The 16,994-nt window shown below is 44.6% G+C and overlaps 1 protein-coding gene across 1 annotated transcript in view; it reads right to left on the bottom strand.

Annotated features, from left to right (window-relative positions):
* Positions 1-16,994, bottom strand: part of LOC124776730 (immunoglobulin superfamily member 21-like) — a 933,147-nt gene that overhangs the window by 741,538 nt on the left and 174,615 nt on the right. The gene's annotated exons all lie outside the window — the stretch shown is intronic.

Raw genomic sequence — 16,994 nt, 5'->3', positions numbered from 1 at the left:
TCAGCCAGCACTTGAAATACTGACGATCACTTAGGTGAGACGGGAGTCGGCCCAACCATTTTCAATCCGACGAGAACCCAACCAACAGGCAGTCAACGGACCCACCGACAAGGTAACTTGCGCTCCAGTCGACCAGCACACAACCGGGAGTTCAACGCAAAACGTAAAAGGCATGGATGCCCACAACCAAGCGTACATTAAGCTGTCAAACTACACACTGTGCTGGACTGTGACAACACGGTGTGGAAAGTTCACTGCCTGAATTTACGTCAACGGCCAAGGCAGGTAACCGGAACGTTAACGGCCACAAGGCAGAAAATTCCGCTGGTGCACTTCAACTGCAAATAACTGAATACAGATAGACTACACTGGACGGTGGCTAAACCTTCACCAACTCGAAAACACACGTTGTTGCTCGCGGGAATGTGCCAACAGCGAACAACGAGAACCAGACGGCACAATGTGAACAGTCTTGACTTGCTGATAAATTAAATCGAAACTCAACTTTCGTGACCAGGGTCAGTGAGCCACGGACCTCGTAGCAATGTGAACAGCCCCACACACTCTGACACTGCAGAGAGACCGTCGGCGAGCCCAGCCAAACTACGCCCAGCGGAAATTTCCTCGCTGCTCCACGCCAACCGATCGACTCCCACACATCAGCACGGAGACAGCACTAAAATAACTGAGAAGTCGACATCACAAGCTACACACAGTTTCTAGAACTCTTGCACGAAGGGTTAGACAATACTAATGGCATCAACTGTTCAATAACAAGGAAGAATCTCGAGTCGGCACACGCAGGCAACCCATAAGCGATCGCCGGACAACATACACGTCGTCCGACAAGACGACCGACCGACGACCAACCAAGGTGGACCACACTCAAGCGAGATCTATCGGCAACCGTTGGGCGAGACATGGCTGCCCGGACCTCGCCGCAGCCGTGCCCCGACTGAACGTCTGCCGCATCCTAAGTCAAACACTACCAGGTCTAAACTGCACTGGTAGCGCCTCCCAACTCACTGGCGGATCCCAACTATCTCCGAACACACGACAACCGGGAAGTAATAGCAGCCAGCTATGATAATACGCCAGGGCTTACATCGATAAGCGCCACTGCAGCCACTCACGGGCAGGCAAGGCGGCAACTCAGTGACACAAGTAATTACAATTAACATAATGAGGTGGTAGTACAGTAAAAACAGGATGTCAAGTGAGATACGGCGCAAACACGAGCCACGCACAGCTCACCTCCACAAACCTACCAACAAACTATCGGATCCGTGATGCTCAGAATCAAGAATGTATTTTGTTCCATAGACGGACAAACAAACTATTAAGCAGGTGTCATAAGATTTTGGCTCATCAGTGTAAATACTGCCCGTCTAGCCAGCCTGATTATTATACTGAATCGCTGGCTCAGAAGTCCATGACCAGAGTGGCAGCCTCGTCCATGAGGCTGCTGCCGCTCCACCATTATTTTGACAGGGCCACCTGCCGGATGGGCCGAACGTAGAACTGGAGTTCGTCCAGTCACAGAGCCACTGGTGTCGCCACCAGCCAGCTCCTCGATCGTCTACGACCGTGTCGTTCGCGACAGCTGAGCAAGCTGCCAGTACATCCTGCTCGCCACAGCCATACCATCTGCGGCATCAGCACCTATCCTTGGGATTGTTTACCACCCCTGGTCGGTCCGCGCCTGCACGTAGCCTGACCGGAGAGGCCACTTGGTCTTCACAAGAAAGCTCACTGCCGAGGTCCGTGAGCTAGACGACTGACCACGCCTGCGAAACATGGACGCCGTGCATCGGGTCCAGACTGCACCACATGACGAAGACGCGCACCTGCAGTTTGTCCAAGCTTGGAGAAACAACAGTTTTCTTGAACTCCATCTGACCTCCTGCTTCCACCTTACTCCTCCGACGCACTCGTATACCACTTTCCAACACATGGAATCGATAACTCCCAAGGGGGGAAGCCTAATATCATTCCAACATACAAAATCGATCATTCCCAGGTGGGGAAGCATAATACCATCCTGAAAATAATAAAATCGGTTCTTCCATCCCACCGTACTGGTCACTTCACTGTGCTAAATGAACTGTACTTTTTTATGTGATAGAGCAGTGGATTGTGCTACGTCCACAACTACGTCTCGTGTTTCAACTGCTCGCTTTTGTACTAGCTAACTTGCGCGTAAAAATTTAAGCACCGACGAGCGAAAGAAGAGAGACGTTCATTTCTTTATTGTATGTGGACAAACGGAATCGATTAATTACCAGCAGTTTTATAGCAAACCCGCTACTGCATCGAATTGTACGACGTGATCCAACAATGAACTACAAAGTCGCAATGAACAGTCTTAGGAACTGTTAAATCGATGTTTATTTAAGCGCACATGTGGACAAAATTGCCGCCAGATGTCAATAAATATATGTAAGAAGCTCAACGAACGGTGTACTGTAAATTCATTGCTGCCATGTTTACACCCTTATCTTCCCCAGTTCTCGCGACGCTTCAAATAAAATTGCTTTTACTGACAAAACATTCGGTAAACACGTAAGTCCTCCATAACATAGAAATAATCAATTTTTTTAGTTTTCTATATTAATTGTTGTGGATGCTGAATTTAAGAAATTAATAGACTTCTCTTAGTGGATTTTGAGATGTGCTGTTTCTCTTAACCACGTCAACATTTGAAAATTTATTTTAATTCTTTCCTACTAATTCTGATCCAGAAGTTACAAATATATTTCAAATTGCAGGCTATATTATTAGCCCATTATTGTTGTTATTATTATTATTATGATTAAACTGCCACTTGACTGTGTATCACTATATCTTCTGTAGTATCTATATTTCGGCTTTTAAGTCATTATCAAGTGGAATACTTAAAGTTGTTAGACCATTCTCAGTGTCATATCTGTTATGGTTAACAGTCTCTTCCTGTATTTACGTGAGCGTGCATGTCCCTCTAATTGTACGATCCATATATTTGATCACTGGGTGTTAATACTGCTCAGTCAACCAGTGGAATAACTAGTAGCATGTGTTATTGATGTTGTTGTTATTGTAATTGTTGTTGATCTATTCGTCGTTGTTGCAACATTCATTAGCATCCTACGAGTAGCTGCGGAAATAAGTTGATGCTGACACAATATTACTTATCTGGAAACTTGGGGTGGCCCAACGAGCAATGAAAAGATACATGTTGAACTTCGAAAGTAGGGAAAAAAAAACAAAAAGTGGATAAAAAAGATAGGCACTAATGTCATAATAATGATTGTAACGAAACTGAGATGGAGATGGTCTGTACATATACGGAGGTAAACGGTATAGGGAAGATGGAAATTATGGGTTATATTCCTCAGCATTTGAAGAAATATATAGAGCAATATAACGGAACAGTCGTTAATGATGACGGTGACAATGATGCTGGTGATGATGAAATAAATTACTAGTGTCAGCTCACTGTAATGATACATTACGAATGGTATTATGATATCTTTTTAATACTAATGTTTTTTTGTTTTGTTTTGGTTTTAGGGCGCAAAACGTCTATGGTCATTAGCGCCCGGTCCATGACTTAGGAAACAGTAAAAAACCGAAATTGAAAACCAGCAGCAATGAGAACGGAAGTCATAAAATTGGAGAAACTAAAAGTAGAAGGATGGCTTAAAAATCCACTACAGAAAGGGGTTGGTTGTCCCCAAAAAAAGCTTCAAATGACTGACGTCATTTCACTGGCACTAATAAACTTGAGAACGCGGTCGGCTGAGCGCGTGTCATCTGCTAAAATCGACGATATATCAGGCGATAGCTGTAGACGGGAGCGTAACGGATTAAAATAGGGGCACTCAATTAAAAGGTGTCTTACCGTCCACAGCTGAGAGCAGTGGGGACAGAGTGGGGGAGGATCGCCGCTTAAAAGATGTCGATGGCTAAAAAGACAGTGCCCTATCTGGAGTCTAGTTAAAATTACCTCCTCCCGACGACGCGTTCGGGAGGAAGAGGTCCAAGCACAAGGAAGAGCTTTCATGTCCCGCAATTTATTATGGGTAAGTGTCGACCAATGCGTGTGCCATAAATGAACAACACGTCGACATAGAACGCTCCGTAGATCGGCGAAGGGAATCGATTGAATAGCTGGCCGAGGAAGAGAGACTGCAGCCTTGGCTGCAATATCGGCTGCCTCATTTCCACAGATGCCAACGTGTCCCGGGAGCCAGAGGAACGCCACCGAGACGCCCCCCAGGTGGAGCAAGCGCAGACAGTCCTGAATCCGGTGGACCAGAGGGTGCACAGGATAAAGAGCGCGGAGACTGAGGAGAGAGCTGAGAGAATCTGAGCAGATAACGTACTGTATCCGCTGATGGCGGCGGATGTAGTGGACAGCCTGGAGAACAGCCTAAAGCTCCGCAGTATAAACCGAACACTGGTCGGGAAGCCGAAAAAGATTTGGAGTGTCGCCAACAATATAGGCACTCCCTACACCTAACGATGTTTTCGAGTCGTCGGTGTAAATAAATGTGGCGTCCGTCATTTGTGCACATAGAGCAGCAAATGCCCGACGATAAACAAGTGAAGGGGTACCATCCTCGGGATATCGACAAAGGTCACGGAGCAGGCAGATCCGGGGACGGAGCCAAGGCGGTGCTATACCCCAAGTTGTCAAGAAGGTTTTAGGAAAGCGGAAGGAAAGAGAATGGAGCAGTTGACGGAAGCTGACTCCCGGTGGTAGTAGGGAGGAGGGGCGGCCTGCATACCCTACATCAAAGGAGGCGTCGAAAAAAAGGTCATGGGCTGGATTAGCAGGCATGGAAGACAGATGGCTAGCATAACGACTCAGAAGGACTGCTCGCTGATCGGACAGCGGAGGTTCAGCAGTCTTAGCATAAAGGCTTTCCACAGGGCTGGTGTAAAAAGCTCCAGACACTAAACGTAATCCACGGTGGTGGATAGTCGAGACGCCGAAGAATAGACGGCCGAGCAGAGGAGTAGACTATGCTTCCATAGTCCAATTTCGAGCGCACTAAGGCGCGATAGAGGCGGAGAAGGACCACTCGGTCCGCTCCCCAGGAGGTACCATTCAGGACACGGAGGGTGTTAAGGGATCGCAGACAGCGAGCCGAAAGATAGGAAACGTGGGAGGACCAGCACAGTTTTCTGTCAAACATAAGACCCAAGAATTTAGCATCGTTTGAAAACGGAAGGTTGACAGGACCTAGATGTAGGGAGGGCGGAAGAAACTCCTTACGTCGCCAAAAATTAACACAAACGTTCTTACTGGGAGAAAAACGGAAGCCGGTTTCGATGCTCCAAGAGTGGAGGCGATCGAGACATTCTTGAAGACGTCGTTCAAGAAGGCTGGTCCGTTGAGAGCTGTAGTAGATCGCAAAATCGTCCACAAAGAGGGAGCCCGAGACATCAGGAAGGAGACAATCCATAATTGGATTGATGGCAATGGCAAACAGTACAACACTCAGCACGGAGCCCTGGGGTACCCCGTTTTCTTGGGAGAAAGTACGGGAGAGAGTAGTGTTCACCCGCACCCTAAATGTACGCTCTGCCATAAATTGGCGACGAAAAAGGGGCAGCCGACCTCGAAAGCCCAAAGAGAACAGTGTGCGGAGGATGCCTGTCCTCCAACAGGTATCGTATGCTCTCTCCAGATCGAAAAATATTGCTACTGTTTGGCGTTTCCGGAGAAAATTGTTCATGATGTAAGTGGAGAGATCAACAAGATGGTCAACTGCAGAACGATGCTTTCGGAATCCGCATTGGACAGGTGTTAAAAGACTTCGGGATTCCAGCCACCACGCTAAACGGTAATTCATCATACGCTCCAAAACCTTACAGACACTACTCGTGAGAGAAATGGGGCGATAGCTAGAGGGGAGATGTTTGTCCTTTCCAGGTTTCGGAACAGGAACGACGATAGCTTCCCGCCATCGTCTGGGAAAAGTACTGTCGGTCCAAATTCGATTATAAAGGCGAAGGAGGTAACGCAGACTATGGGTTGATAAATGCAGCAACATTTGGACGTGGATACCATTCGGTCCTGGGGCGGAGAAGCGAGAAGAAGAGAGTGCATGTTGGAGTTCCCGCAAGGAGAAAACAGTATTGTAGCTTTCGCGATTTTGAGGGGAGAAAGCAAGAGGTCGCACTTCCGCTGCACGTTTCTTTGGGAGAAACGCTGGCGGGTAATTTGAAGAGCTCGAAATCTCAGCAAAGTGCTGACCCAACGAGTTAGAAATTGCGACGGGGTCCACTAATGTGTCATGCGCGACAGTGAGCCCAGAGACCGGGGAGAAACTAGGCGCGCCTGAGAACCGTCGAAGCCTACTCCAAACTTCCGAGGAGGGAGTGAAGGTGTTAAATGAGCTAATAAAGAATTTCCAGCTTGCCTTCTTGCTATCGCGGATGACACGACGGCATAGCGCTCGGAACTGCTTATACGTCGCCGCTCACGTATTGCATCACGGCATGCCTCGTTCCACCAAGGAACTAGGGGGCGCCGGGGCAATTCGGAGGTGCGTGGTATTGAATGTTCCGCAGCTGTAAGAATAACGTCGGTAATATGTGTGACCTCATCGTCGACGCTGGGAAAGTGACGGTCATCGAATGTCGCTAGAGACGAAAAAAGTGTCCAATCAGCTTGGGCAAACTTCCAGCGTCGCGGGCGCATGTAGGGCAGTTGAGGCTGCAGTCTAAGGACACATGGATAGTGGTCACTCGAGTGTGTATCATCAAGGGCGAACCATTCGAAGCGCCGAGCTAGCGGAACAGTACCGACCGCAAGGTCCAAATGAGATAAATTTGTCGTGGAGGCAGACAAAAATGTAGGGACCCTAGTGTTGAGGCAAACTAGATCTGCTTGGTGGAAGACGTCTAGCAATAGTGAGCCACGTGGACAAGGATGTGGAGATCCCCAAAGCGGGTGGTGGGCATTGAAGTCCCCAATCAGCAAATATGGGGGTGGAAGCTGACCAAGAAGATGAAGGAGATCAGCTCGTGCCATTGGTGTGGACGATGGAACGTATACAGTACAAAGAGAGAATGTGTATCCGGAAAGGGAAAGACGGACGGCGACAGCTTGGAAGGAAGTGTTTAAATGGATTGGGTGATAATTGAGAGTTTCATGGAGAAGAATCATGAGTCCTCCATGTGGTGGAGTGCCTTCAACAGAGGGGAAATCATATCGGACGGACTGAAAATGAGGGAGAACAAAGCAGTCATGGGGACGCAGCTTTGTTTCCTGAAGACAGAAGATGACCGGCGAGTAGGATCGTAAGAGGATCGACAATTCATCCCGATTGGCTCGAATACCGCGGATATTCCAGTGGATAATGGACATAGGGTGAACAGAAAATGGTGGAATGTGACCAAGGTCGCTGTCAACTCAACGACTGCTCTGAGCTTGCGACCGACAGCATGGAATGGCATTCAGCCGAAGGCAGAAGATCCTGATCCATAGGTTGGTCAGGAGCAGCTCCTGCCACCAGCGATCGGCCGGTTGATCGGCCGCCAGCAGTGCGCCTCGGCGACACAGAAGACGGCTGAGGGCGATTTCCGCCAGGTGGTGCTGTAGATGGGATACGCCTTGGCGGAGAAGGAGAGGAACTGGGTTTCTTTGTAGCCTTCTTGGAAGTATGATGTTTAGAGGAAGGAGGAACCGATGGTTGGGAAGTTGCCGTACGTAAAAACTCTTCACGAGTATGCTCTTTTTTCGAAGTCTTGGTGTCTGACTTTTGGGCTCGAGATTTAGCAGAACCCGACGAAGGGTGAGCCAGAGAGTGGGCAGGCGAAAGTGGTGAGGTTGAGCGGGCGATCTTTGCGCTGGCCGATCTGACGACCGTGGCACTAAAGGTGAGGTCGCAAGTCTGCGTGGCCGCCTCCTTTGTTGGCCGAGGAGAAGCAAGGACAGTGCTGTATTTTCCTTTCTGAGGCACGGTGGGCTGTCGACTGGCGAATAATTTTCGAGCAGCAAAGGTCGACACCTTTTCCTTTAATTTCCTGGATGAGCTTTTCGTCCTTAAAAACGGGACAATCTCGAGAGGAAGCAGCGTGGTCACCCATACAGTTGATGCAGCGAGGGGATGGAGGTGGACATGCACCCTCATGGGCATCCTTGCCACACGTAACACATTTGGCCGGATTGGAACAGGACTGGCTGGTGTGATAGAACCGCTGACACCGATAGCAGCGCGTAGGGTTTGGGACGTAAGGGCGAAAGGAAATTATCTCATAGCTGCTTTGATTTTCGATGGGAGTTGAACTTTGTCAAATGTGAAGAAGACAGTGCGGGTTGGAACGATGTTCGTGTCAACCCTTTTCATAACCCTATGAGCAGCCGTTACGCCCTGATCAGACAGCAGGTGCTGAATTTCTTCGTCAGACAATCCATCGAGGGAGCGTGTATAAACGACTCCACGCGAGGAATTTAAAGTACAGTGCGGTTCCACTCGGACAGGGAAAGTGTGTAGTAGTGAGGTATGCAGCAAATTTTGTGCCTGGAGGGCACTGACTGTTTCTAACAACAAGGTGCCATTCCGTAATCTAGAAGAAGACTTTACAGGACCTGCAATTGCGTCGACACCTTTCTGAATAATGAAAGGGTTGACCGTGGAGAAGTCGTGACCTTCGTCAGACCGAGAAACAACAAGGAACTAGCCGGCCGCGGTGGCCGTGCGGTTCTGGCGCTGCAGTCCGGAACCGCGGGACCGCTACGGTCGCAGGTTCGAATCCAGCCTCGGGCATGGGTGTGTGTGATGTCCTTAGGTTGGTTAGGTTTAAGTAGTTCTAAGTTCTAGGGGACTTATGACCTAAGATGTTGAGTCCCATAGTGCTCAGAGCAATTTGAACCATATGAACCAAGGAACTGTGGCAACGATGGAAGAACTGACTGTGGCTGAGACTCAGTGAACTTACGTTTGTGAGCAGACATAGTGGGAGGTGAGGAAACCATTGAGGAAGAATCCCCCATGATTACCGGCGTCTCCGATGGCGCGCTCCTCCCTTGTGGGGGCCCTCTCTGAGGGCACTCCCCCCTTAGGTGATTGTTCACACCTCAGGTCACACCTCCTGACAAACGGACAGAGGGACCAATCGGCACTTTCGGAAGGTATCAGCTCGGGTAATCACCCCTCCCTGGGCCTGGCCGTTACCAGGGGGTACGTACGTGTCCTTCCTGTCTACCCGGGGCGGGGAATTACGTGTTACCCCATCACCGGCTACGCATGGAAGTGCGTGGGTCGGCCTTCAGACACGCACAGGGAGGAAGAAAGAGAAAGGGAAAGGAAAGAAGAGAGGTCTCAATCGCCGCAGCGGAGAAAAGGGTAAAGAGAAGAGGTAAGGAAAAGAGAAGGACAAAGGAAGGATGAAGACATACAAGCAAGGAAGGCGAAGAATGCGGTACATTTACAAGCGTCCGTCTCTGGACGTAGGCACAAACCATACTCCCAGAGGGGGAGAAAGGGAAGAAAAGAGCCAGAGGTGAGGGGGGGGGGGCGAAGATGGGGGATGGGGAAGGATGCGGAAAGGGAAGGTATGCAGCCCGGAAAGGAAGGAAGGCCACATTAGCTCGGGGTCCCGTGCTCGCTACGCACGTATCCACAAAAGAGTTGTGGATCCCCTGGGAGGTAATACTAATGTTGTTTTTCCATATAGTTCTTATATGGTACGCAGATACATTTGTACAACAACTGTGTTTCTCTCCAATAACCAATTTCGCCATGACTCCTTGGAAAGGATTTATGGATTAAACTTTTCCAGTCCTGAAAGGGGGATTAACTGCGAGAGCTGACAGAAGTAGATAAGCATTTCGACGACAGCACAGGTTTCTCAGGTTTGTTTTACTTTCACTTTGATCCTTTGTTTCTGTACGTGACAGACACAACGGTACTTTCAGCGAGATGTAGCAGACACACCGCTGCACATGTCACACGCAAAAGCTAAACCACAGGTATACGCCGCTTAGCAGCTGTGTGAACTGTTTACCAATAACGAGGAGCCGAGCAGAAAAGAAAAAAACAAAAAGAATGAAAAGCCGTTAAAATAACAAGCTTTGGTATTGCAACCGACAGCTGACATGTTTAACGTTTCATTAACTATTTACTGTGGCAAGAGAGATACGACAGGCAAGTCTCGAGTGTTGCAGTGTCGTGTGGCATAGCGCGGCTCGAGTGTTAAATATTTGGTGTTTACTCGTATGTGGCGTGTTTTCACTGGATAGACGTATTAACACGTATACATTTGCGATGTATTCGTGTGCTTTGACAATACTAAACTTTACCTTATTAATTATTGCTGATTAATTGTTTGTAGAACGTGAAGACCTCACAAGATATTTCATTCTTTACAATAATTTTTTTTATGTGCACCTGTTGAGTTTACAAAAGCGTAAATAATGTGGTGGGAGACGACGTCAGTGACAACTACTAGTGCACTGTATATTGAAACGTCATCTTTGGTGTACAGAGGAGATACATTTTGACAAGAGCTCTTCAGCAGAATTACAACTGGAGTGCGTGCGAAGCCAGCCGCACTTAAGCTGTAGAGAAACTACCACAGCAGATGAGCCCATCCGACCGACGTCGGGCGTGAATTACAGTAGAGAGTTATGGAAATATAGTTCTGCCTAGAGCAAACATAAATTCACATTTTTGACAGCCAAACATTTTTCAATGAAGATTCATTGTCGTCATTGGGTTCATTCATTTCATTGTTATCACGTACTCATGGTTTTGTGACTGTTCAGCATTTTCTGTTCAGCTGATATGTAATTTTTGTTACTTCTGCTTTTTCATTCCTCTGTGTAAACTGGACGCACTAATACGCACTGATTCACTGTTTATTAGATATTTATGGAGTATCTAATAAACAGTGAAGGTGAAGTGAAGAGTTTGAATGTATACTTTACACAGAGGCGTGGAAAAATGGAAGCAACAAAATATGAGAAACTTGACTAAAATGTGTGCTGTATTGCAAATTATGGACAGTCGTATCAGCATCAATCCGTGACACTAAGAAAGTAGATGAAACCATGGCAGATGACGAAACTACAAATAAGAAGCATTTGCAGAATAAGATTTTCACTCTGCAGCGGAGTGTGCGCTGATATGAAACTTCCTGGCTGATTAAAACTGTGTGCCCGACCGAGACCTTTGCCTTTCGCGGACAAGTGCTCTACCAACTGAGCTACCGAAGCACGACTCACGCCCGGTACTCACAGCTTTACTTCTGCCAGTACCTCGTCTCCTACCTTCCAAACTTTACAGAAGCTCTCCTGCATCGGTAGCTCAGTTGGTAGAGCACTTGCCCGCGAAAGGCAAAGGTCCCGAGTTCGAGTCTCGGTCGGGCACACAGTTTTAATCTGCCAGGAAGTTTCCAGAAGCATTTGTGTTTGCTAAGGACAAAATCATATTTCCATATGAATTTGAAATGAAACTGGACAGAAACTGAGATTCAACAACAGGGCGAATACGCCGGGGGAAATGCGACTCCTGTGCTTTAGCCACAACGTCACCTTGCTTGGTCTCAATTGGTATTGTTCTGATTGAGGAAAAGGGATTCAGTTCTTACGTGGTATCTAATATCTATTCCTTTCCCTGTATATTCCAAGTGGCCACATTTAATATGTCCTTTAGTCTCTTTTCACCAGCTAGGATTAACAGGAACGGAACTAAACATAATTTTCAAAGAACACAGGAAATCAGGAGAAGGTTAAATGCATGAAAGGGATGGAGGACTATGTCGTGCTTTACAGTGAAGTGAAAAACTAAAATAACACGCTGTGGAGCTGCGATTTTAATAGACACTATATGGAGGCATAGAATAAGAGAATGGTCTTTAGTAAATGGAAGACTCTCAAAAGTAAGATTAATCTTAGGCAGAGGATACCTAACAGTAACAGCAACTTATACACCAGAGAAAGAGAAAAAGGTAGAAGCAGATATATTTAATGAAGAACCTCAGAAACATTCAGTAGCAATTTTAGTAAGAGATTTAAGAGGAGTTAGAACAGAAATTTTTTCCACATTTTCGGACTTTTATCACATTTTAAATTTGCAATTTTTCGAATAAAATGTTATATATATCACTTATAAACTCACATGGGAAGTATTTTACTTTATTTTTTAAATTTAATCTGCACCAGCTAAAATTGTTAAAATTTTTAGGTGCATTACATCAGCGACTAATAGATCGGTTAATCTCTGAAAAAGTAAAGTATGACGCCAAAACTAAGTGTATTTAAGAAACTTGGTCACTGTAGCAACAGGATCCTTAGAACATAAGAGGCAGACTGACAGACCACATGATTGATGAACTACAGCAGTATTATGGGATAGTCATTAAAAATAATACTGAAAATCTTCTTCCACAGACTGTCAACTGATGAAAACCCAGTACACCACCTTTTCCCTCCTGGATCTCATTAATGGTGCAATTACTGCAATGCCTAGTACTCAAACAATTCATACAGCCATATACATTCAATCCCAGCAGCAGTCATGGATATCATGATACCTATTTGCAGACACCAGGAAAATCCTGAATGACTGAGGAAGTGTCTGCATGGTGAGAATTAAAATCCCAATGAGTCGTTCAATAATCTTTTATTGACTTGCTTACCAAAAAATGTTTCTGCTGGAAGGAAGATATTAAAGTGGGGGGAGGGTGGAGGTCAGTAATGCTGTTATTGCAACATTTGTGGGGTGAAAGTGCTGCAGCATATGGGAATTAATCCTGGAGCAAACTGCATCAGAGAATTTGAACGGATGGACAAGGTTTGCATTGAAAAAGCAGAGTATGCAGCGCAGTTAGACACTAAAGAGTCCAGAAAGAACAAAAGAAGAAGAAAATTAGGAAGAAGATCAAGAGGATGATATACAGTATGATGCAGGGTGCTTCTGAGTGACTAAAAATAAAAAATTAAGCATATATTAAGTGAATTAGAATCTTTTGAAACTTCAGAAGCCGGTCCTGAAAATTTACATTTTCTGTTGATTTTTCCCTATATCTCAGAAATCACTTCGACTAGAGTATTCAAATTTTCAGGGAGTAATAACATACATATCCTGAGTCTACTGAACTGAAAGAGGAACATAATGTTATGTATAATTGAAATTATTTAGGATAACGTACAAAAAAGTACACAAAATTTTAACTGTGGAATTAAAAAATTGTATTTCCGAAAGCTGTGACTGAAATACAATTATTATAGTTCAGTAGTCTCAGAACATACAGTTTAATGTCCTATAAAATTTTCATGTCAGTGGCTACAGTGGTTCCTGAAATACAGGGAAGCCAACTCACTAAATTTAACTCTGTTTGGAAAGGGCTTTCCAATCCCCTTCAATGATAAAATTGGAAAAGTGGCAATTCCCACTTTCATACTTAGTAACGGGAAGGGCTCTATAAATCATAATGGAGAAAAACTATGGGCATGCATAAAATTTAGCGAACTTACAGTAGCAAACACCTTCAGAACTTAACAGCAATAGCATAGGAAAAGATATGAAGCAAAAGTGGTAATCAGATCAGCACACAGGACATCAAGGAAAGCGTTTATAAGTATAGTTGTGCATTATATCCATGGGAGACAAAACATAGCAGAAAAATTAATGAATAATCTAAGCAAAGGAGAAATAGATACCAAAAATCAAAATGTAAACGAAAGATCTGACTGCACTGTGGAACAAAACAGAAATCAAAAAAGCAATCAATAAACGACAACTGCAAGGAATAGATTTGTAGAACTGCCGAAGGAAATTTTGAAACAAATTAAAATCAGCAAATCACTAGGATTAGATGGAATAAATTACGAATTGCTACAACATGTAGAAATTCTCTCAGAATTAAAATGATACATTAGTTTAAGGTGTGCTGGTCGAAATACGTTATACCCGGGGAATTGAAACGCAAATGATATTCCAGTATATAAGAAAGGCGAATGAAGGAATAAATCTAACTACAGAGGCATAAATATTAAGAATACTACTTCCAAAATCTGCAGCAAAATAATGAATGCAAGACTTCAAAATATTTCGGATATAATTTTAATGGTGCCAAAACTCCTTTCCGAAAGGGAAGATTGTGCGCAGACGATGTTTTCGCAATGAAACGTATAATAAAAAAGAGACGAAAATTTAATCTGGAAAATCATGTATCATTTTCGGATTATGAACCGGCGTTTGACCAATTTGAGAGAGATAAGCTGTGGGCAATAATGGGAGAAAGAAGAATCCCTAAACATCTGCTACTCACAATAAGCCTGCATATGGATTTGAGAATTAGAGCAGACATGGGTGAACAGGTAACACCTGCAATACAAACTAATCAAGGATTAAAACAAGGGCATAGTTATCACCAACATTATTCAGTGTCCATAGTCTACAGATGACCAGACCGAAGAACGGAAAAGTGAGAGAATACCACCGTCCATAAATACTGGGAGGCATGAACATATCAACACGATGTTATTCGCAGATGAGAAGTAATCATACAAGACAACTAAAATAAACTGCAGATGGCGTAAAGTCAACTAAAAGCAGTAAACGCAAGCGATAATCTGACAATATCTATAAATAAAACTAAAACCACGATCTTTCTAGATATTCACCGAATACCAACAAAACTAATCTTGAATAGCAAACCGATGGAACGAGTAGACCATTTCCAAAATTAAGGACGTGACACATTATACAAACAGGATATGTATATGCAGAAAAAAGCTAATAAATACCACCACTTATGGAGCACAATAAGTAAAATATTTAAGGGTAAAACAGGCAGACAAACACTACTGAAATTTCGTAAACTCGTGGCCGTCCCCACTTCATTACGCAGCAGAAAGTTGAACATTGAGAAAGAAAGACTTACGAAAACTAGAAACATCAGAAATAACATCTGTAAGATCTGTGAAATGCTGCATGAGGGACAAGAAATTAGAAGTTAAATAATGAGGTAAGGATCAAGGATGCAACTAGTAGGCAAAAAGGTAATCCAATATAACGAAAAATGCAGAGATCGTTACCACAGAGGCATAATTAGTTATGAATAGAATATGACAATTTGGCAAAAAAAATGTGGGAAGATCGAGGAAGATATAGTGAGCCCAGCACCCGCCAGAGGTCTAACCACGGAGCGGCAGAAGAAGAAGAAGAAGAAGAAGAAGAAGAAGGACAACTAATCCCGTCACGACGTACCGTTTCAAGTAGGTGGACTGAATGAGGCACCTTCCCTTGAGCAGAAAAAATTATCTTATGGAATCTACATGAATTGAAGTAATTGATGTGTCGAGGAAATAGTGGCGCTATCCAATTATTAAAGACCCTGCGAGAAACACAGAACAGTTTTCGAGCGATGCACCAACAATTTTTGTTGTCACCAGTTACTGTCATCCGTAGCGTTTCCAAAACTGGTGTTCAGCTTTTGTACCATATATCTACACTATAGGTGGTGTTCTGTGATGATCGATCCTTAGGCACATCATGCAGTTAGTCAGTAAAGCATAGCAGTTTTGTGTTCTATTGTGTTCAGAATAAAGTTTGTTGGGATACAGAACACAAGGCGCTCCGTGTCACAAAACTGCACCAGTTTCTTTTGGAAGTTTCACTATTTTGCAGCTGAATGTAACCAGTAGGTTCCTTGAAACAGTACCTCAGAGAGCAAGGCAGCAAAACAGTAGAGCACTCGGCCAGAAGATTTCCTTGGTTCAGGGTTTTATTGCCACGGTGCTGGGAATGAAATATAGGAATGGCTGGTGGACTCCATTGTAATTACCAGTATGAACATAAACCCTCCATACTGAAATCTGTGACAATGAGGAAAGCAGTTAATTGTAGACCACGCTGCTCTTTCAGTATCGTGTAACCAATATTCAGTGGATTCTCTTTAATACTCATATGGATGACTTCACACTTTTCATTATTCAGAGTCAACTGTCACATCTTCGCATCTTACAGACATCTCGTCTAAGTGGTTCTGCAATTGTTTTTGATAATCTGAAAACTTGACGAGATGGTAAACGACAGCATCACCTGCAAACTGTCTAAGAGGGCTGCACAGGTTGTCTCCTAAATCGTTTATGTGGATCAGGAACATCAGAGGGGCTACAACATTTTATTGGGAACGCTAGATACTACATCTGTTTTGCTTGCTGATTTTCCGTCAGTTACTACGAACTTTGACCTCTCTGACAGGAAAGCACAAATTCAGCCACACAAATGAGACGGTACTTCATAAGAATGCAACTTGATTTTATGTTGCTTTTAAGGATCACTGTCAAAAGCCTTCCGCAACTCTAAAACAAGGTATCAATTTGAGACCCCTTGTCGATAGCAGTCTTTACTTCATGTGAATAAATAGCTAGTTCTCTTTCAAAATTAGGATATTTTCTGAATCCGTGTTGAACGCTCTTTAATACATTGCTTTCGTCGTGGTAATTCATCGTGATTTCGAACACAGTATATGTTCCAAAGTGCTACTGTATATCGAACTTAGTGATATCAGTCTGTAATTCAACAGATTACTCCTATTTCGTACCTTCGATGTTGGTGTGACTTTTGCAGTTGTACAATCATTTGGTACAGATCTTCCGACGAGCGAGGTTGTACTCGTATATCATTGTATTAACGCGTAACAGTTCGTAACTTTCAATATCCACTGCAAAGAAGCTCATGTTATTGAAGTGTTGATGTAGGATCGACATTTTACGTGACAAGGAGATTACCGAGTGTTTCTACAACGTAGAATTTGGGTTATGTCCCCAGATGGGCGTCTCACGACGACTTTTCTCTGGATATCTCAGCTGCCCCTATCGCAAGCAATCCTTTCTACGTGTCGTATCCGGTTTTAAAGGCGCTGCCTGGACAACATTGACAGATCGGCACCACGGGACACTCCTTTCATTTGGGGCAGGTCGTTTCGAGCACTTTTGGCTCACAGCCTCTGCAAGTAACAGCCAGAAACTACGATAAAAATAAACT

The sequence above is a fragment of the Schistocerca piceifrons genome, chromosome 1 (genome assembly GCF_021461385.2).
Source record: "Schistocerca piceifrons isolate TAMUIC-IGC-003096 chromosome 1, iqSchPice1.1, whole genome shotgun sequence".
NCBI lineage: Eukaryota > Metazoa > Arthropoda > Insecta > Orthoptera > Acrididae > Schistocerca > Schistocerca piceifrons.
The sequence above is the reverse complement of the archived record's forward strand: the minus strand, read 5'-3'. Positions and strand labels throughout refer to the sequence as shown.